General features: G+C 51.0%; 1 protein-coding gene and 1 long non-coding RNA gene across 6 annotated transcripts in view; one reads left to right on the forward strand and one right to left on the reverse strand.

The window, feature by feature from the left end:
* PUDP (pseudouridine 5'-phosphatase) overlaps positions 1 to 20,619 on the forward strand; it is a 148,449-nt gene that overhangs the window by 12,586 nt on the left and 115,244 nt on the right. The window lies entirely within an intron of this gene.
* On the reverse strand, positions 1,453 to 20,430 carry LOC144309119 (uncharacterized). 4 transcript variants are annotated; one of them, XR_013375228.1, is made up of 6 exons: positions 17,520 to 20,419; positions 16,512 to 16,888; positions 15,379 to 15,487; positions 14,682 to 14,728; positions 7,799 to 7,944; positions 1,453 to 1,648 (listed from the first exon to the last, which is right to left on the reverse strand). It is a non-coding gene; the product is annotated as an uncharacterized LOC144309119 (long non-coding RNA). The 4 variants fall into 4 exon arrangements; XR_013375227.1 differs by having other exon boundaries at positions 17,596 to 20,411; XR_013375226.1 differs by having other exon boundaries at positions 7,793 to 7,944; positions 16,512 to 20,430.

Here is a 20,619-nt window from a genome sequence, read left to right on the forward strand (position 1 = left end):
CCGGGGGTAGACATGTTCTAGGTGGGAAGTGGGTACTCAGATTCACGTTGACAAAACCCGCCTCATACATGAGGGGCTGACTTAATCCAGAGGCCCCCGTCCACGAGCCTTACTGAATGTGGGCGACTCCATTCCGGGATCAGCTTGGAGTGCCAGGACCACAGCTCTGCCTCGAGGTGGTGATTTCTCCCCACCGGTGGTGGATGCCCATCCGTTCTCAGCCTCCGCTCCTATGTAGCTGACGGACACAGGCCATCACAGGCCCCTGCTAGCGCCAAGGGACACATGGCCACAGTACACCTGGCTTTAAAGATCTGTTACTATTAACGTTAGCGGTTCAAAACGTACGTGTTGCTTAAACATTTAATTTTGGCTTATTCTGGGTACAAATGTAGTAGATGTAAAGCATCACCGTCCAGATGCCATGATACTGCTTGATTCTATTTACAGTTTCTTTTATCAGCGTCAACACCTTTATGGTCAGCAAAGCACACTTAGAAAGCCAGTAGGTTTTATTTCTTTGGCCGGCGCTGCTCCTGTCCGAATTAACAAATGGAACCTTTTGGGAGAGCCGATCATCACTTTAGCCTAATAGGTGAACTTGATGAAAATGATGAATGTGAAGTTCACGTGACTTGCTCCCGTTGCGTTCAGATAACGTCATCTTAAATTGTGAGTGAAGATTAGTAATCTGAGTATGCATTTAAGAGTGTGTTTACAGCACCATTGCTCCAACAGGCCAAGTTCACTTAAAGAATAGAAGTAATTCAATAGCACGCAAGAATTTATTCAGTGATCTTCCTTCTTCTGAATGTCACTTAATATTTTGGGCACGGGATGAGCTACCTGGGCATTAGGGAGAACTGGTCCTCTAACAGGTATTTTCCATTCCCACTCAGCTGATTAGATTTTGCTTTTTTTTTTTTAGCATCTACGTAAGATGTCTTTCCACCTAAATCCAATAATTGTTGAACTCAACAAGAATTCTACATTCTCACTATACTTGCCAGGCTTACGCAGATCCTGGGGAGGGCTGTGAAGATGACATCAGATGGAACGCTGGGTCTTCCGTTTACGTTGAGTTAGAGTCACAGCTTATGAGGCATGTAGTAATGTGAGTCCGAAAATGAACATGCAGCCAGCCTTCATTCTGTGCCCAAGGAGCCTCTAGGGTTCCCACCGAGGTGGCCTCTCAGCAGCTGCCACTGTGCAGCTGGAAATCAGATACCAAGCTTGTCCCCTTTGGTCCAGATGGCTCGCACAACACTCCTTGTGAGCACCAGCGGTATACTCTGCATGGAGGGAGGGACCTGCAACTTACTGCTCTTTGGGTCTCTGCAGAAATCCTGAGTACGGTTCACTAAAACCTGAGGTGCGTAAACCAGTTTATAGTCTCTAAGCCTATTCTTTTAAAAAGGATCTGGATTCTTTTTTTTTTTTTTAAGGTTTTATTTATTCATTCATGAGACACAGAGGCAGAAACACAGGCAGAGGGAGAAGCAGGCTCCATGCAGGGAGCCTGATGTGGGACTCGATCCCAGGTCTCCAAGATCACGCCCTGGGCTGAAGGCAGCACTAAACTGCTGAGCCACCGGGATTGCCCAGGATCTTGATTCTTGATTCTTCACTATTCTCTTTGTCTCTTCCCCTGAAAAACAAGATAGACAAGGATAATTTTAAGTGGTTGGTTGCCTTTGCCTTTGACACAAATACCAAACACGTGAAGATCTATAACGCCGTGGGGTGGACTGAATTGTGTCTCCTACAAAATGCACGTGTTGAAACGCTCACCCCAGGACCTCAGAATGGGGCTGTGTTTGGAAGTGGGGTCTTTAAAGCAGGGATTAGAGTAAAATGAGGTCAGTTGCATGGGCCTTCACCCCATAGGGCTGCTGTCCTTATGGGAAGAGGAGATGAGGACACAGACATGCACTGACACCGGAGCACACGGCGTCTACCCGCCCAGGAGAGAGGCCTCAGGAGGAAGCAGCCTCAGCCCTGTCTGGTCTCAGACTCCCAGCCCCCAGAATCGGGACGGATAAGTGTCTGTTGAAGCCGGCCAGTGTGTGTTCCTTTGCTGTGGCAGCCCTAGTAGACCAGCGCAGCCAGGTTCTGTGATCCCAAGCCATCTGGACCACTTCCCACTGGACCAGGGGGCAGGCTGCACCAGGGCGGTGGACAGTGAACGCTTAGGGCTGCTGGCTGAGTGCCGCGCCCACGGGACTACCGTGGAAGTTTGTCCGCTTTCACTTCTCCCTCTCCCTCTGCATGCCGCTCTGCCTCCTTGTGCTCTCCCTCTCTCTCAAATAAATGAGTAAAACCTTTAAAAAAAAAATAGAAGGAGAAGCAGTTGGTACTATATATCCCTGATTTCAGCTCAACACGATTCCTAGATTTTGGAATAATTTGCATCGCCCTAAGTATTTTTGGCATTATCTCCATATCAGTGCTTACGCTGCTGACGTCCTGTTCCAACAGGCCCTCTGGAGGGGCTTCCTTCACAGAGGAGTGGCAGGATAGGCTGCTAGAAGGTAGATGCTGAAAAGAATGGAAGCTGTTCTTTGCGTTGGGGGAAGGACGTCTTTAAAGTTTGCATTATGTGGAGGACATCTGCTGGTTTTCATTTATTCAAAAGGCATAAAAATATATAGATTCACCATTAAGCCATAAAGCCCGGGGCGGTGGGAAGCTAATTCTTAACAGGGTGTATCCATCGAGGACATGAGAAAGACACATCCATCTACAACACCGCGGTCATATATTTGTCTCTTAAAATTCAAGAAGAACTTAAATTATTGACATTCACTCAATGGAAGTGTCAGGATGTGACAGTGGGAAATGAGAAAAAAGGACCAGGGATTAATAAGGTTTATACATGTGTGATCATGATGTAGTGGTAAGAAGGGCCCAGGCCGTGGTGCTGCGTAATGGCTGGTGGGCAGCCTCGGGGAAGCTGTTGCACGGACTTCTGTGAACTGTCGGTAGCCGCCGTTGACCTTCTGTGGTTCAAGTCCTTGTGGGTGAGATGTTCAGAAAGGATCATTCTTACGTTGTGTGTTTGGTGTGCTTAAGAGTCCTTGTACGGGGGGTGCCCGGGTGGCTCAGTTGGTCGAGAGTCGAATATTCATTTTGGCTCAGGTCATCATCTGTGGGTTGAGGATTTGAGCTCTGAGACCGGCTCCCGTGCTGGACGGTGTCTGCTTGAGAATCTCTCTCTTGCTCCTCCCCCTGCCTGTGTGCTCGCTCTTTCTCTCAAATAAGTAAATCTTAAAAAAAAAAAAAAAAAAAAAAGTTGTACAGTAGTCCCATTAGGAAAAAAGGAGCATAGACGCTCAAGAAAGTTTCTTACTGTGTTGGGTTCTTGCTGCCGGACTGACCGCTGGGCCACAAACCAAGTGGTATAAGACCACGTGAGTATTAGGACCGTGTGGTTGTGGAGGTCACAAATCCCTTGTCAGTCTCCTCAGGCTAGAATCAAGGTGTGTACAGGGTGGCATTCCTTTCTGGAGGCTCTAGGGGAGAGAACCGATGTCCTTCCCTTACCCAGCCACGTACCGCTGCCCGTTCCTTGGCTCACAGCCCCTTCCTCTTCTGCAGATCCATCGGCACGCTCCACATCTCCGACCATTCTGCATTAACATAGGCGTGTGTAGCCATCCACTTCCCTCCAAGCGCTGCTCTCCTTGCACCCCGTAGGTTTGGGGCTGTTGTATTTTCGTTTTCACTCATTCATCCCACAGTGTCTCCGAGGTTCCCTTTTAATTTCTTCTTTGAGCCTTGAACATACAGGTGCATCGTTGACTTTCCATGTGCTTATGAATTTCCCCCACCTTTTTCTATGATTGACTTCTAATTTCATCACATCGCCGATTAGGGAGATACGCTGTATGATTTCAGTCCAGCCTTTGCCAATTTATGGGGTCATGACCTAGGACACCGCCTTTTCCTGGAGAAGGTGTGTCAGCTTACAGTTGGGTGGAATGTTCCGTAGGTGTCTGCTAAGTCCAGCTGGTTGGTGCTGTTTTTTTGTTGCGTTTTGTTTTGTTTTAAGATTTTGGGAGAGAGAGAGAAAGAGAGAGCGCACACGCAGGGGGAGAGGCCAAGGGTGATGCAGGGTGTGATCCCAAGATGCTGGGTTCATGACCTGAGATGAAGGCAGACGCTCATCTCACCGAGTGAGCCACCCAGGCGCCCCTGGTTGGCAGTGTTTTAAGTAGTTAATGGTATTAAATCTGGGCTTCCATTTCCTTACTACTTTTTAATCTAGTTCTATCCATTATTAGAGCTGTGATATCCAAATCTCCGACCACCACTGGTGAATTATCTGTTTCTCCCTCTAATTTTTTTCAGTTTCTGGTTTATGTAATTGGGGCTCTGTTGTTGAGTGCATACAGGTTTATAATTCCTGCATCTTTGGAATCCGGAATGATCTCTCTATAAAATGTTCCTATTAGACTTCTCTGTGTTGTTTGCAGTAGAGATATTTGTCTTGAGTCTGTCTTGTGTCTGCCTCTTCTCTTACTGTTGGCACTGGATACCTTGGCCATCCTTTAAACCTTCTGCACCCTTCAATCTAATTGTGTTTTCTAGGCGCCAGTCACGTTGGGTCTGGCTGGGTCACGTTGTTTTTCTTTTTTTTTTTTTTTTAAAGATTTTATTTATTTATTCATGAGAGACACAGAGAGGCAGAGATACAGGCAGAGGGAGAAGCAGGCTCTATGCAGGGAGCCTGACGTGGGACTCGATCCCAGGTCCCCAGGATCACGCCCTGGGCCGAAGGCGCCAAACCGCTGAGCCACCCAGGCGTCCCTCTTTTTCTTTTCTTAAAGCCCATTGTGGCAGTCTTTACTTTTTAACTGGGGGTCTTAGCCATTTACATGAAATGCCATTCTTGATCAAATACGATTCCTGTATGGCATGATTTCCATATAAGTTATTTCCTTGTCATTCCTTTATTTTCCCGAGACTGCCTTTTCTCACGTTAACTGGATATATTCTAGTGCACGACTTTAATTCCCTTCGCGTGTCTTTTACGATGTGTTTTTAGTTATTTTCTTGGTGGTTACTCTGAAGATCACAGTTAACATCTGAACACGTGACCGTCTAGTTTGCATTAATGCCAACATAATTTAAAAAGTATACGGAAACTTTGCAAGGATATGGCTACATTCAGCCCCCCCTCCTTTGGCTGTTACCGTCATTAGGATTACATCTTTGTACATTATGTGCTCATAAATAGAGATTTATAATTATCGCCTAAGCAGTTGTCTTTTAAATCAGATAAGAAAAAAGATTTGCAAACAGAAACACATTTATCTTGTCTTTTATGTCCCCCGGTGAGTACAATCACCCCGTTTGTGAACCATTACTTGAAGGCATGAAAATAGTGTTATAACATCCCTATTGAGCATAATTTACAAAGATTGTCAAAGGAATGTTTGAGTTGGTCATTGGATAATGAACCAAGAAACAAACATTCGTGTATAAGCAGTATTGCACGTTTAAGTATTCCTTTTTCTTTTTTTTGAAGATTTTATTTATTCGTGAGAGACGAGAGAGAGAGAGAGAGAGAGAGGCAGAGACCCAGGCAGAGGGAGAAGCAGGCTCCATGAAGGGAGCCTGATGTGGGAGTCGATCCCGGGTCTCCAGGATCACACCCTGGGCTGAAGGTGGCAGTAAACCGCTGAGCCACCCGGGCTGCCCACATTTAAGTATTCCTAAACCACGCGTGATGATACTCTCCAAAGCAAAAAATGGTATGTATGATTGTTGGGTTACACACCGCCTCCAAGTGAGAACTTTTCTTGGTGTGGTAAGCTCCGTTCAAATCCAAAACCTGTTGATGGAGAAGGCACATATATGCACCGTTGTAAGGACTCTAGCAGTAGTTTGAGCTGGGGAGAAGTCTGGGAGGAGAAAGTGGTTGGGTTTTATGCAGGCTGCAGGGTAAGGGGGCATGCATGGCAAGCTGAGAGAATGCCTCTCTTACCTTACACGTCCTAAATAGGGGTTGGTTTGCAAGTGCAGGATCAGAACGTGATCCTGCTGCGTGGGCAGGCTTCCTAAGTCATCCCAGGTGCAGGCGGAGCCTCGTCCGTGGTCGGGGATGGCTGCAGGCGGGGGGCAGAGGCTGCAGCCCGGGGCTCTTGCTGGTGGAGCCCCCGTTTGGAAGCAGGGGCACATCAGCGTGCTGTCCCAGGAAAGAGGGGAGCACGCTGTAATCAGCGTCTGCACCGTCTGAGATTCCGCTTTGAAAAACGCACGTGGGGAATGTAGGACAGCGAGCGTCTGTCAATTTGTGGCATGAAGAAAAAACTCGTCTGAAAAGCCTTTTATTCCACATGTGATCTGCTAAAAGTACGCATTTTTAAAAGTATACATTTTAGTTATTTTAGAGAGAAAATGAAAATGGGATGGGGCAGACGGAGAGGGAGAGGCAGGCTGCTTGGTGAGCAGGGAGCCCAATGTGGGGCCCCGGGATCATGAGCTGCAGGCAGACGCTTAACCCGCTGAGCCCCTAAAAGTCCGCTTTTAAGAAGCCGGAGAACAGGACGCCTGTGTGTAGTGCATGCCGGAGTTCCAGCCTTCCGGGCTCGTTCCTCTTCATTCTCTTTGTACGAATGAATGTAAAAGCGCCGTGTTGGCTTCGCGTGCGGCTCCTTTGGGCAGCTTGACTTACTGGCCGCGTAGCTCCCTTGATTCTCCGCCTGCACGCCCGGGCTCTCAGCACCATCCCGTGGCCGCGGGCCGTGGCACGGAAACCACGACACGGCGCACCGCACTCGGCGCCCTCCCCGTGGCCTGCGTGCCGTGCTTCTGCTGCCAGCCTGGAACCTGCAGCCGCCCCGGTGCCTCGCACACGCCCGCCTCCCCGCTCACACCTGTCTGTGGGTCCTGTCTGTGCGCCGAGCCTCCCGGCTTCACGGATGGAGCAGGCCGGCAGCCCGGGAGCCACGGCGCCTCGCTCTTCTCTTCGGTTCCCCCTGCCAGCCCGCCTGCCCCACAGTGAGAGGCCAGAGAGGACTGGCACCTGCTTTTAGCCAGGACGGTGGGGGGCGGGCAGACGACCCCCCAGGTTGCATGCAGTCAGGGTTTCTGCCGCCCTGTGCCCGCCAGCCACGGAGCTCAGTGGAAGACATCGGGAAGCAGGGGCGTGCCCTCCTAGAGACGAGGCCGGCGACGGTGCCCCCGACAGTCCTCTTCCCTGCCTGTTGCCCTTGGCTCTTCGTGACGGGCTGCTCTCCTGATGTTCTTACGTGCATCCTCCTGGGAGCCCATTAGGAAAAGCGCCTTCGCCTTGACTTCCACCCTCCCCTTACGGAAAGCACATGCTCTCCTCTGGCCGATTTCTTCCTGGTATAGTTCGTCCTCAGACCACCTCAGGGGACAGGGAGCCTCCTCCCCATTGCCCCGTTGAGGAAGCCGTTGCCAACGGGCTTTTCCTCTGACAGCGTGACACTGCCACGAAGGGGCCAAGGCGGCGTGCGAACCCATGTCTGCAGCTTCTGCACCTCTGGCACAGGTAGCTTCGCACCCTGAGGATGGTGCAGCCGTCCCCATGTGGGCCACGCGGACACGATGCCCCTGGCGTTGAGCAAGCTTGCCCCGTGTCTGGATGCCAGAGCAATGCTTCCCTAGCGGGCAGTGGTACCTCCCCTTGCCACCCAGGCAGGCCCCACACGGCGCCCCCAACGCCCACCTCACTCCTGTCCAACACCGCAAGAGCCTTCAGGCTCTGACACTTTGTCATCTGTTTCTCACGCGACTCTACCGACATGAAAATGGCACGGACCGTCACCTTAGCTTCTCCGTAACGGATGCCTCGACGCTGTTGCCTCGGTTAGTGCACCCCCCGGACGGCTGAGGCTCCTCTCCTAGCTGTCCAGGTAAGCCTGTCACGGGGCAGGTGAAGGATAACGGTGGGCCTTTTCAGGCACAGGTTCCCTGTAGGAAAAGCAGAGGATAACGTCCCTGTGGCACTCGGCTCCTGCAGCGCTCCGTGCCCAAGTGTCCAGATTCAGGGAGTGCCACGGCCCGGTGTTGCTGCTCCCAGCGTCTAGAACCGTCTTTGCAACGAGAGTGGATGAAGCACGGCACGTGTGAGACCTGGAGCCTGGGTTTGCAAAGGGACGGTGTCCGCAATTCAGAGGCACCTCGCCAGCGCCCATGAGAACCCGGGTGCCGTTCCTAGGACACGCAGGTGTGGGTGGCGCCCGGGAGCCCCAGGGAGCAGCAGAGAGACCAAGGGGCCCTCTCCCTGCCTCCCGTATGGTGTGGCTGCCCGTGTGGCAGCCGGCTCTGGCGTGCCCCTAGCACATACGGCGGATGGTCGTGCAGGTTCCAGTGCCTGTCACCCCGTGAGAAGTGCCAGCACCGGTTGCCCCTCTTCTCCCAATTACTTTCCATCATGTCCTGGCCGTGAACACGGATGACGCGTTAGCTCTGTGGTTCCCACACTTGTGCAGGCGTCAGATACGTCCTGAGGGCTCGTTACGACCCACGTAGCCCGCGTCCCGGGCCCTCCTGTTGGGAGGGGCTGCATGGATCCGAGAATTTGCATTTCCCTCCAGTGCCCAGGTCGTGCGGGTGCTGCGGTCTGGGTTCCACACCTGGACACACACGGCCAGAGTCCCGGTGCCCACAACTCCGGGTCTGTACAGGGGCCGCGTGTGGAAGAGACTGTGCACGGGATGCCAGTGTGTGTCAATCCCAGATGACCCCCAGACCTGAAAGAAGCCATCCAGACTCAAAAATCTCATCTTATTTATTTTATCCATTCATTCGCTCATTAAATTTTCTTGATTTTAAACTGGCCTAATAGCATCTGTGTATCAGTAACATACCAGTAAACATCAAGAGCAGGCAACGCTTTGTAAACTGAGTCCCAGGCTGAGTTTGGGAGATGTTTAACTCGGATGGCACTTTTTTACCGCTTTCAAATTCCACAGTTATTTCCCTGAATTTCCTCCTGTTTTAGAAAATATTTGTCCCCAATCTGGCGGTTTCCTGGGGCTCAGTAAATATCCACTTTTTGCCTGTCTGGGGACACCTGTCCTTGAGCTGGCAGGTGTCCAGGAGCACCTGGGGTGTCCCTAGGGAAAGCTCCCCTCACACCTGAAACCCTGAAAAAGCCTTTATTTCTTCCTAGGCTGATGGTATGAGGCAACACTGCTACGTCTTTTGTCCTTGGTTACAAACATCAGGATTTCTGAAAGACAGCTTGGTTTTTGGTGGGCAGAGAACCATGTTGTGTGTCCACATTCTCGTCCTCATACCCCTGGGCTGACCCAGGGACAGCAAGCATAGCACCACGCTGTGCTCCGCACCCCCTTCCTGACCTTGTCCCGCAAACACTAGATCTCAGTGGCCATTGTCTTAATGCATCTGTCCTGACCTCCCACGGCCCTGCTTTTAAGGCAGCTCAGAGACCCATGGGAAGGGCAGTGTTTTAAAGTCTTGTAGGATTTTCGCTTCAGATCGTCTCCAACCCTGGAAGGGCTCAGTTTTGTGTAAGACTGCCCCTGTTTTGAGGACATCACTATACAATTTGGATGGAATCGGCAAATTTCCTCTACAACGGCATAGAAATGACATTTTACATAGAAAAGTCAAGTCCCAGGAAACTGTCATCATGCTTAGCTTCAAGGATGGTTTTTTTTTTTTTTAATTTTTATTTTATTTATGATAGTCATACAGAGAGAGAGGCAGAGACATAGGCAGAGGGAGAAGCAGGCTCCATGCACCGGGAGCCTGATGTGGGATTCGATCCTGGGTCTCCAGGATCGCGCCCTGGGCCAAAGGCAGGCGCCAAACCGCTGCGCCACCCAGGGATCCCCATCAAGGATGGTTTAAAATGTCCAGGTGGATCCCCCGTAGTGTGACGCCGTGTCCACACTCAAAGCAGGGATGTTTCCGTAACTCCCAAAAGTCTCGTGCCCCTCCAAAGAGCCTCCCTCTTTCTGTTCCATCCCAATGTAGGCGGCAGTCTGCTTCTCAAACTACAGAATGGTTCCCACTTCTTTCACTGACCCTAGTTGGCTTGAAACTCATTCATGTCTTGTGTGGACTGATAGGTTGTATTTTTGTTTTTATTGCTTCTGCTTATACGGTCAGCCTACACTTAACTTTGCAGGAAACCACCAGACTGTTTACCGAAGCGGTTTCTGTGCTGGGTTGTGTATTACGTTCTTATTGATGCTGTCACAAATTCTCGCAAATGGCCTCATGGCTCGTGGCTCAAAATAGCACGAATTGATTGCCGTACTGTTGTGGAGGCCACAAGTACGACATCCGTCTTGGTGGGCGAAAATCAAGGTGCTGACAGGGCTGCGTTCCTTCTGGAGGCTCTGGTGCGGGATGGGATCCCTTTCCTTGCCTCTGAGGACCTTCCTTGCCTTGCCGTCATCTCACTCCCAGCGTGTGTGTCTGTGCTCACCCCTCCTCTAACTCTGACCCCCCTCCCCCCCGTAAAGACCCATGTGATGACTTTGTGCCTGCTGCATCATCAAGGACCATCGCCCCATCCCCAGACACGGGAGCACGCTGCAAAGTTCCTTTTGCCTTGTGAGGTACGATAATTATAGGTTCTGGGGATTAGGTTGTAGATAGTGGAGGTTTTTGTGTCATCATTGACTTGTGATGTTAGGTTCTTTATATATTCTAGATGCAGGTCGTGTGTGTTGTGTTTTTTCCTGTGTTATGACTTGCCTTTTGTTTTCTTACTGATGGTTTCTTTTAACTTTAACGGACGCCCCTTTATATGTGTGTTCTCCTATGGCTCTTGCGTCTTGTGTTCTGGTATGAAAACTTCATAGAACCTAACATTGCAAAGATGCCCCATGTTTGCTTCTCCAAGTTTGATAGTTTTGATTTTATGTTTAGCTCTGTGGCCCTAAGCACTAAAATGTCCATTTTTTGCCCCCATTATACGGGTATATTTCCATTACATAGAGGTGTGATCTAGCAACATTTTTTGAACCAGTTCATCTTTTAAATGACTTTTTGGGGGCACCGGGGTGCCTCAGTTGGATAAGTAGCCAACTCTCGGTTTTGGGCCAGGTCATGATCTCCGGGTTGTGAACTTGAGCCCTATGTCAGACTCCGTGCTCAATGGGAGCCTGCTTCCCTCTGTCTGGCGCTCTCTCCACTCACACACTTTCTTTAAAATATTTATTTTAATTAAAAAAAAAAAAAAAAAACCTAGTTTTCAAAATTGAGTATGGATTACCAGAAAAAACAATCCTTAGAGTGACACCCATTCGTACTAACTGAAATGATTGATAATGCCAGCGAATCACGTCAACTGCTAATGAGAAGCTTGACTTTACAAAGGACGACTCAAATAGCTATTACTGGTCCTTATTTTGAGCAGCCACATTTATTATCACTCCTCTACAGTTGAAAACTGATAGTTTACCACCACGGGAAGCTATATATCAAATGCTTAAATACTTCTCTCTCAGCCTGCTGGAGCAAGCAAGCTTCCAGTTCGAAGCGAATATCCCCGTGACTCATCATTTCATGCTCGTCATTTATTCATTTCCGTTGTTTACGTCCCTGAACATAAGGAAGCGTACCTTTTCCATACAACTTTGTTTGTAAAGGTTAAGTAGCTACCACAGAGACAATGCGAGCATCCTTATGCCATGGGTATAGAGCTTGTGGGGTGTCTGTGGACATGTGGGAGAAAGCACCTGAGTGCCAGTGGTGGACTGGAACCTGCACTGTTTGCTGGAGAACACGTGCCTGGCCTTCCTTTCCTCGTATGTGCTCACCATCTTATTATCTTTTTTCTCCTACCCGTACTGCCAGCAGTCCATGTCCTCACACACCCTCCCTCTCTGCCTGACTGTCCAAAGGGACCTTTCTTGCCATGCAGTCATTGGGGTTAGGGGATGGTGATATTTCGGTACATGCTGATAAGTAGATTGATATGTGGGCAATTTCTCAATCATAGTCTTTGCAAAAGTGTCCCATATTCTTGTATGTATTTGGCTGTTTCTGTGTTTATTTTTATCAACAAACATGCCTGGGCTGTTTGATTCTGATCAGAGATTTATGTCACTTCCAGCAACGCCTGTATAAGCTTTAATTATTGGGTTTTTCTCAGGGCCTATCACACAGTAGGTACACAATGTTCATTTGATCGAATCTACCATATTTGTACCTTGTGCCATTGCCGTGTACCCAAGATCGTCAATGTCTGCTTTTTTTTTTTTTTTTTTAAGGTTTTATTCATTTGACAGAGAGATTGTGCACAAGCAGGGGAGCAGCAGGTAGAGGGAGAGGGAGAAACAGACTCTTTGCTGAGCAGGAAGTCCGATACAGGACTCGATCTCAGGACCTTAGAGTCATGACCTAAGCCAAAGGCAGATGCTTAACTGACTGAGCTGCCCTGGCACCCCAGGGTCTGCTTCTTAAGATCGTTCATCTCAGCTCTGCTCCATGGTGCATGTCATAGTGTGACTTCTGTAATACAAGACGTTTCTAATTCATAAATATCTGTTTCAGAAGAGTCTCTGAGAGCAGTCATTTGAAACTTGGCCTAAAGTTTAACTTTGGGGGAATGAAATCAATTTTATGTTGGTTTGGGTTCTAGCTTATATCATGACAGGTTGGTTGTTTCCCGTATCCAAGGCATAAATGAAATAATTTGTATTGCATTGAAGAGCAGTGAGCAGATGATATTTTTGCATCACCGGTACTTAAGCAAAGTGGGCTAACAGTACAATTAAAGGTAGCTTTATTTTTTGTTGTGGTTTATCGCGTCTGCTGTTTGTTAATGGAAGGAGATCTGGATAAAGATTTATAGCAATCCTGAAAGGACAAGGTTTCTGTTTGTGGCTTTCCACGGCACTAGATTTTTTTTTTTTTAATAATAAATTTATTTTTTATTGGTGTTCAATTTACCAACATACAGAATAACACCCAGTGCTCATCCTGTCAAGTGCCCCCCTCCACGGCACTAGATTTTTACAAAGCTCTTTGCAGGGCAGGGACTTCCTTTCCTTGGGACATACTACGTCTGGTTTTTGTTGGCACACAGCTTCACTCCGGCTTTGAAGCGTTTCCCACGAACCACCCTCCTGAGGGCAGCAGAATCCTCGTGATCCGCATCAGATGAGGGAAACGATGTGGACTGGGTTAGTCCCGGGCGTGGAGCTTGGGGCCAGAGAGTTGAACCCAAATGCAGCCGTGTTCATGCCCGTGCCCACCGTAGTGCCAGGACTCTGTAAGGCTTCCTGACTGTTGCAGTTCCTCCTAGGCACCCTGTCGTCCTCACCCAGGGTTGTTTGCTGTGGAGGTGCCGGGGGATACTCCATTCCGAGCGGCCACAGCCACAGCAAGGCTCGGAGGACGCAGGTGTGCCTGTGTGAAGAGGTGTTCGGGCCGGGCGGCGGACCATGCGGCGAGCGCCTGGGGCCCCAGCGCCTGCCTGGGGTGTGATACAGGTGTGCTTACGGGTTGCTGGGTGGCCGGCCGGCAGCATCCACACAGGGCCCGCGCTCCTCGGCTTCTCACTGGTCACTGACGGTTTCCTCTGATGGGACTGGAATGTGTGGGGCCAAGCCAGCACCGTTTCCACCCTTCCCAGCTCACCAGGTGGCTCTACGTGTTGGCATCTCGTGTCCTTAGGATACAGACCTCTGCCCCTGGGTTGCATGCTCATGCTTCCCCGTGCTGGGTCCTGGTCCAGAGGTGGAGCAAGGATGCTCAGCCTCCCTCTGTCGGGGTCCCGGTGTCGTGTAGCACCTTCCTACTACGCCCGGTGGGGCACTTGCTGGGGCCCTGGCTGGTCACGGACACTCTGAGCCAACCTGCCCCAGCAGGAGCATGCCCCGAAGCCACTCGGAGCCACATAATAGCTCCGCCAGCGGGATCTGGGCTCTGCTGTGTGCCGGGAGCGAGTGGAAAGAACAGCGTTTAGCGGCTGTTGCCTGCAGTGACCTTACACAACAGCTTTTGCCTTTAGGGTTCTAGCAATTATTAAGCAAGCTTGGCTGCCTTAAGAAGTCAAGAAGAGCCCAAGGCGACCTAGATATCAGATCTAGCGCTTTCCGACGGCTCGGCTCCGGTCTCCTGTGAGGTCTCCCGTGAATCACCGGTTTCCAGGCCCATGACATTCAGAGCTCAGTGTTTCAGATAGCTGTGCCACTGACCCAATAGTCCATTTTTGGAAAAGAACTCATGTTTTTCAGTGATGTCCTTCATAGGGCCGGAAGTGCTTTCACTAGGGGGAATCAAACCCCACACAGGAGTGTGCAGATACCAAATGCGAGGGGTGGAGTATTCGTTCTCGAAACAAGGCCACCGATGGCAACTACGACTTTGATTCTCTGGTCTCAGTGCTAGAAAGTATTTTCTTAATTTCCAGTTGAGAGAAGAATGAACCAATTAACTGATTCTTTCAGTGTGTTTTATTAACGTGGGTTCCGTTAACGTGTTCCATTAACCCGCCTGTGTTTTTATTCCTTAAAACAAAGCGTAGTGTGTGAGGTGTTTTTGCAGAGGAGGTGTGCCCTTGCCGGGTGTGACCCTGCTGTGCAGGGTGTCCCCTGGCCCCCTCATCTCCTCCCCGGGGCACCCAGTTGACTCCAGTTAACCGACAACTCCAGTTAACAGAAGTCGTTTGCTGCGGCCATTAACTTCAGAAACAATGGGGCATATTCAGAATTACTTACCTTCAAAAACGTTTCCTCCACGAAAAACATATTAACATGCATCTCATCTGGGGTTAAAGAAAGGAAATAGAAACATCGACGTTGGAATCTATGTCATAGGTGATTTTTTCCCCCTTAATTTCTATTCATACATCTATACATGTCATTATTCAGATTAAGGTTTTCTGAAAGTTGATCCATTTTTCAAATTACTGATTTTATAAAACACAGGGCTTTGGTAAGCACATCAGATAAGTGGGTTTTTTTGTTGTTTGTTTGCTTTTTTAAGATTTCATTTATTTATTTGAGAGAGAGCATGAGCCGGAAGTGGGGGGCAGATTGCAAAGGGAGCAGGCTCCTTCCTGAGCAGGGAGCCCTAGCGAGGCTCGATCCCAGGACCCTAGGATCGTGACGTGAGCTGAAGGCAGATGATTTGCCGACTGAGCCCCCCAGGCGCCCCTAAGCTGTTCTGATAGCATGTGGTAGGTGCCTGGTAGCTGCCAAACAGTTTTGTTGATTTCTTCTTTGTTGATTCCTTTCACCTAATACAGTCTACTACTGGTTTCTGATTCTCAAAGTGTGGTCCCCAGAGGAGCAGCATCAGAAATGCAAATTCCTGGTCCCACCCGAGATCTGCAGAGTCAGAAACTGCAGTGGGACCCTGCCATGTGTGTTCTATCAAGAACCCGCACGGGAGTCGGGTGTGTGCTGATGTTACCTGGGGTGCCTGGGTGGCTGGGATGGAGCCCCACGTCAGGCTCTCTGCTCGGCGGGGAGTCTGCTTCTCCGTCTTCCTCTGCCTGCCACTCTCCCTGCTTCCGTGCTCTCTGTCAAAAAAAAAAAAAATCAGCTTAGAAAAACGACACCACCAGTTTTATCAAACTGTATTCAACGCTGGGTATTTATTATTAAAGCTATTTTACAGTTAAAATACGGAGTGCTCACTCCACCCCAAAACACTGCTGTATTTGTGAGAGAAAGCTGCCAGACAGCTCCAGCATCGTCTTCTGATCTGCCCGGTTCTGACAATTTGATTTTCACTCAAGATGAGCTCTCCAATGTGAAAATGTGTTTGTGTCTTCAAGAAACTGACCTGTCACACAGACTCTGGCTTTTGATCACCCCACCCCACCCCACCCCTTTTTTTTTTTTTTTGTAATCGCAGATAATAAAAGTACGACTCTTTTGGAGATGACGTTAAGTTCTGGAAGGAAGCATTAAATTGGTCTGTCGTGGTGTGCAAGGTGCACAAGCTGTAGCCTGCCTGGCGAGCAAGCACTGCGGTGGGTTCAGAGTCTCTCTTCCAAACCGTATGGAGCTAGTTGTATTGAGATTTTTACATCATCAATTTAAACTTAAAATGTTTTATAACACGTGTGGCATGGGACCTATATAGTAGGTAGGGTGGGGTCTGGGGCAGCACCCATGTGTAAACCCACGGGGATTCCTACAGACAAGAGTATGAAAATTCACACAAGGAATAACAAATAATCTGCATTAAGCCCTCCTCATGCCGGTGCAGGTCAGATGTTGCCACTGAATCAGAGACTTTTCAGGTTGCAGATGTTTATGGATTAAGGATTTGGAAATGAGGGATCATGTTCTTGTACGGGGCCGGGCAGTGAGTTAACAAGTGTCGTGAAGCTGTTTCCACATGCCTGGCAGGTATCGTACTTTTGTGAATACATTCCAAGCAGGTGATGGGTGTTTGGTCTTTGTTTCTAAGTGAAATATGTCTGGCAGGGCCCTATGACTTGTCATATTAAACAGGGTCTCGCCCTTACTGGAGCACTGCTGTACGGAGACAGGCAGATCTTGAGGTCTCCTAGGTCAGGGATGCTTAGTACTTACGAGTCCTTCCACAGAGCAGGCGCGAGGGAGGCGTCTTCGCACCCTCCCTTCTCCCCCTCCGCCGAGGGTTCCATAAGATGGTGCAGGACTTGCCCCTGGCCAGGCGCTGCACTCACAGCTCAGCACAGACTGTTCCTCTTCACCGACATGTCACGCCAGCCAGGAGGCGTGTGGTATCCGTGCTACTGTCCCCATTCTGCAGATCTGTCATCCAAGGCCCCGCCAGGGGCTGAGCACCTGCTGGCAGATTTCAGTGGCTTGCAAGCGGCAGGGCAGGGTCGCAAACCAGGTTCCCGCCTTCAGAGCTCCTGTGGCCGCCTACAGCCAGCATCTCGTCACAGCCAGCCCTGCAGGCCAGTGCTGCCTACGTGCCACTGCTGCCCGGGGAACAAACCACAAGTCAGGAACGTTGAAATCTCAACCCAGGACTGGCAGCTACACAGTGGCCCAGCTGGGAATTGACTGCTCTTCTTTTAGACTCCTGATGCCCGTTCTTTCTCCGAATACCTCATTCCAGGTCTGGCTTGGGAGCGGAAACCGGAATGAGCAGAGAAAGCAGGTCTTATCGCGCGTGCTTGTCTGCTCTGAGGCAGAGCAACTGCTCTGGAATTAGGTGCCTGTTTGCCTGTTTGCAGGAGCACAGCTTCCTGCACAGGAGATGTGGGAAAACACCCTCACCCCTACCCCTCATGGGGTAAAATGCAAACTGGCACGGTCCTCTGGGAGCAGGGATGGACTCGGCAAGCATTTTACTACATCCTCAATGACAAGAAAACAGCATTGTAGGACCCGGGCCTGAGAGGCCGCCGTGCCTAGCCTTCCTGTGGGTACAGGGATGCCCTTCTGCAGCACGTCGATGAACTTAAACCTAAATGCGTCTCATTTCCCCACCTGGGAGGGCAGCCTGGTACCCATGATGACACCCACCTTGTGGCCACTGTACCCACTTGACCGGGGGCTCATCTCCCGTCTGACACCCCCGTGTCACCACTTACCCGATCAACTCACCTGCATCCCATCAGCTCACCTGCATCCCATCAGCTCACCTGTATGCCATCAGTTCACCTGCATCCCATCAGCTCACCTGCAGCGGCTCCCCCACTGCAGCATGGGTTCCCCTCTTCCAGCAAGAAGGGAGGCTCTCCTTCACGAGGAATGCTTTCCTAACACCTACGGACTGTCGTGCCTTATATGGCCTATAACGTGACAGTGATGTTCTTGTGTGAAGTGACACAGAAGCAAGTTGCAGAGCTTTGAGCTCGCTGCCTCGCTTGTGGACAGGGGGACCACATGCCCCTGATAGCTTGCTGGGGTTCTTTTGTGCTCATCTTTGGAACTTCTTCCTTTCAAAACGCTGTCCCTTTAATTTCTAAGCATGCTGTCATGAGCTGGCGCAGTCATCGTTGGATCTGAGGACTTTAATTACTTGTTTAGATCCTCGCTTATTCACTGAGGATTTGGGATGATTTTATCTACATTGTGAAGAAAAGTGGTCTGCACAGTCTCCTGCAGATGCATAATCCCACAGCTCAGTGTCTTTTAAATTAAAAGCCTTGACACGAGGCTTTAAATAAACACTGTTTAAAGCGTTTTAAAGGCCATCGCTACGTTTCTGTCTTTGGGATTAGTGTTTCTTTCACGCCCCTTTCTTCCTTGTCGTCCAGTTGGCTTACCAAGAGTCCCCGAATGCCACCTCCATCGACCGCCCGGCCTCTGCTGCTTCCCACGCTTGACTCCCACGCTTGACTTTGCTCTTTAGACCCGACACTAGTTTCTTGCTCTCACTTAGTGCCTGTCGTTTCCTCCTGTTGGACATTTGGAGTCCTAGAGGCTTACTCTGAGTACCAGGGAGGAAAGTAAAAATGTGCTCTATGGCCTGTCCGTCCTTCCCCATCTCGCAGAGCCCTTGCTCTGACCCCCGTGGAGGGGTGCACATAAAAGGAGCTTTTGTTACCAGAGACCCTTGGCCACGGAAGGCTTGAGGGCACCTTCCTGCTGCTGCTCATGGGGAGGAACCAGCCCTCCCTCCATTGTCTGCCACCTTCAGGAACAATATATACAGGTGCAGCGTGGGTTCTAGAAAACCCCGAGTCACTCAGCTGGCTATCCAAACCATGGCTTCTCTACACTTGAGTGACCCCGGAAATGTTTCCTTAAAGCCTCACCATCTTTTGTGCCAGCAAAAGAAAACCAAACCAAAACAGGTATTTCCCTAACACAGAGGTCACATGGGAGCCGTCTCAAGTGCCTGCAGGGGTGGGGCGCCGGGGACCTGTTTGTTCTGCACATTTTCCAGTGCCGCAGGAACATCCAGCCTGTGCCAGAGAAGCAGAGGTCCCAGGTCGTTCAAGTGCCAAAGATGAAATGGCACCTGATGCTCGGCTCTCGCGAGTTGTGCCTCAGCAGGTGTCACCCACGCTGATGGCTGAAAGGAGGGCTGGGGCTACATGGGCCAGTCGGTGCCGATTCCCAGAGTCCACGGGAGAGGCGGTGAGGGCAGCTGTCCAGCTCAGGTCTGAGCACGAAGAACCAGGCATCCCCCAGCAAGTGCAGGGAGCCCCAGGAGAGGGATGCGTGAGTGGTGCCATCCGCGGAGCCCCTGGCCAGAGAACTGTTGGTAATCCATGAGCAAGCCCGGGAGCAAAGCCAGGGGAGCTGTGGCGCAGACTGGAACAGGAGGCACCGCCTGCAGAGCCCTTCGGGCGTGGGCTGTAGTGCCACCCATAGGAGGCCTTCGCTTGCAAGGGAACTCGCTGCCCTTTGCCCTCGGGTCTTGGGCTTGGCACAGAGGTGGCGGGTGTGCTGTACGGCCCAGGTGTCCCTTTACCTGCCGTGGGACAGATGCACACACAGGTGACACCAGAACAGCCACGCTCCCGAGCGACAGCGCCGTGCCTCCTGCCGTCTGCAGACTCGGCGATGTTGCCACACGCACAGGAAGCGGTCTTGTTATCGGGCCCAACTGTACACGTTCGGTTTAGACTGTGCAGCGTCTCTGTGGCTTCACGCACTGCATGAGGCCCTTACTGCTGAGATTAGAGGGGCTGGTCTACCTCCTAAACCAGCCGGAACGGGAGAGGTGTGTGTCTTGCCAGCCGTGTGTGCGCAGCCCCCGTCCGTCACCTCCTGGCTTCGCCGAGTGCCCGTGTGGGTGCCACCACCAAGAGTGAGGCGGGGGCCCTGAGTACGCCTCCGGACACGGCCCTTCTGCCTTCCTTCGGGCACCTGCACTCAGCCCCCTGTGGCTTCCCAGATCTGGAAACGCTTGCCTTTGGAGACGTGCATCAGGTCTCACCAGCATGTGTCACCACGTTTGCATTTTCAGTGAACTGATCTTTCAGGTGTATGTCATAGTGATTTTTACATTTTTATCCATTTAAATGACCCTACAATACATCCAGTTGGCATAGGTCCACCTCGCGGGTCCCGTCCAGTTGGCGTTGGTCCACCATGGGGGCTCATCCAGTTGGTGTGTGTCCACCTACAGGGCTTGACCAGTTAGCATAGATGCACCTCACGGGACCCAGCCAGGTGGCCTGGGTGACCCTGCACAGTTATCACAGCCATACTCACTCTGTTACCCGTGCTGTCCTCTCTATCCCGAGACTCATTTCATAAGTGGAGCTTGTACTTCTGAGTCCCCTTCATCTGTCTCACCCATCCTCTCACCCCGCCGCCCCTCTGGCGGCTTGGGTACAGTTGGCATGGGTCCACCATGCAGGTCCCGTCCAGATGGCATGGGTCCACCACGTGGGTCCCGTCCAGTTGGCATGGGTCCACCACGCGGGTCCCGTCCAGTTGGCACGGATCCACCACGCGGGTCCCGTCCAGTTGGCACGGGTCCACCTCACGGGTCCCGTCCAGTTGGCATGGGTCCACCACGCGGGTCCCGTCCAGTTGGCATGGGTCCACCACGCGGGTCCCGTCCAGTTGGCACGGATCCACCACGTGGGTCCCGTCCAGTTGGCACGGGTCCACCTCGCGAGCCCGTCCAGTTGGCATGGGTCCACCACGCGGGTCCCGTCCAGTTGGCATGGGTCCACCACGCGGGTCCACCCAGTTGACATATTTCCACTTCGCGGGTCCCGACCAGTTGGCATGGATCCAC

The sequence above is a fragment of the Canis aureus genome, chromosome X (assembly GCF_053574225.1).
Source record: "Canis aureus isolate CA01 chromosome X, VMU_Caureus_v.1.0, whole genome shotgun sequence".
Lineage (NCBI taxonomy): Eukaryota > Metazoa > Chordata > Mammalia > Carnivora > Canidae > Canis > Canis aureus.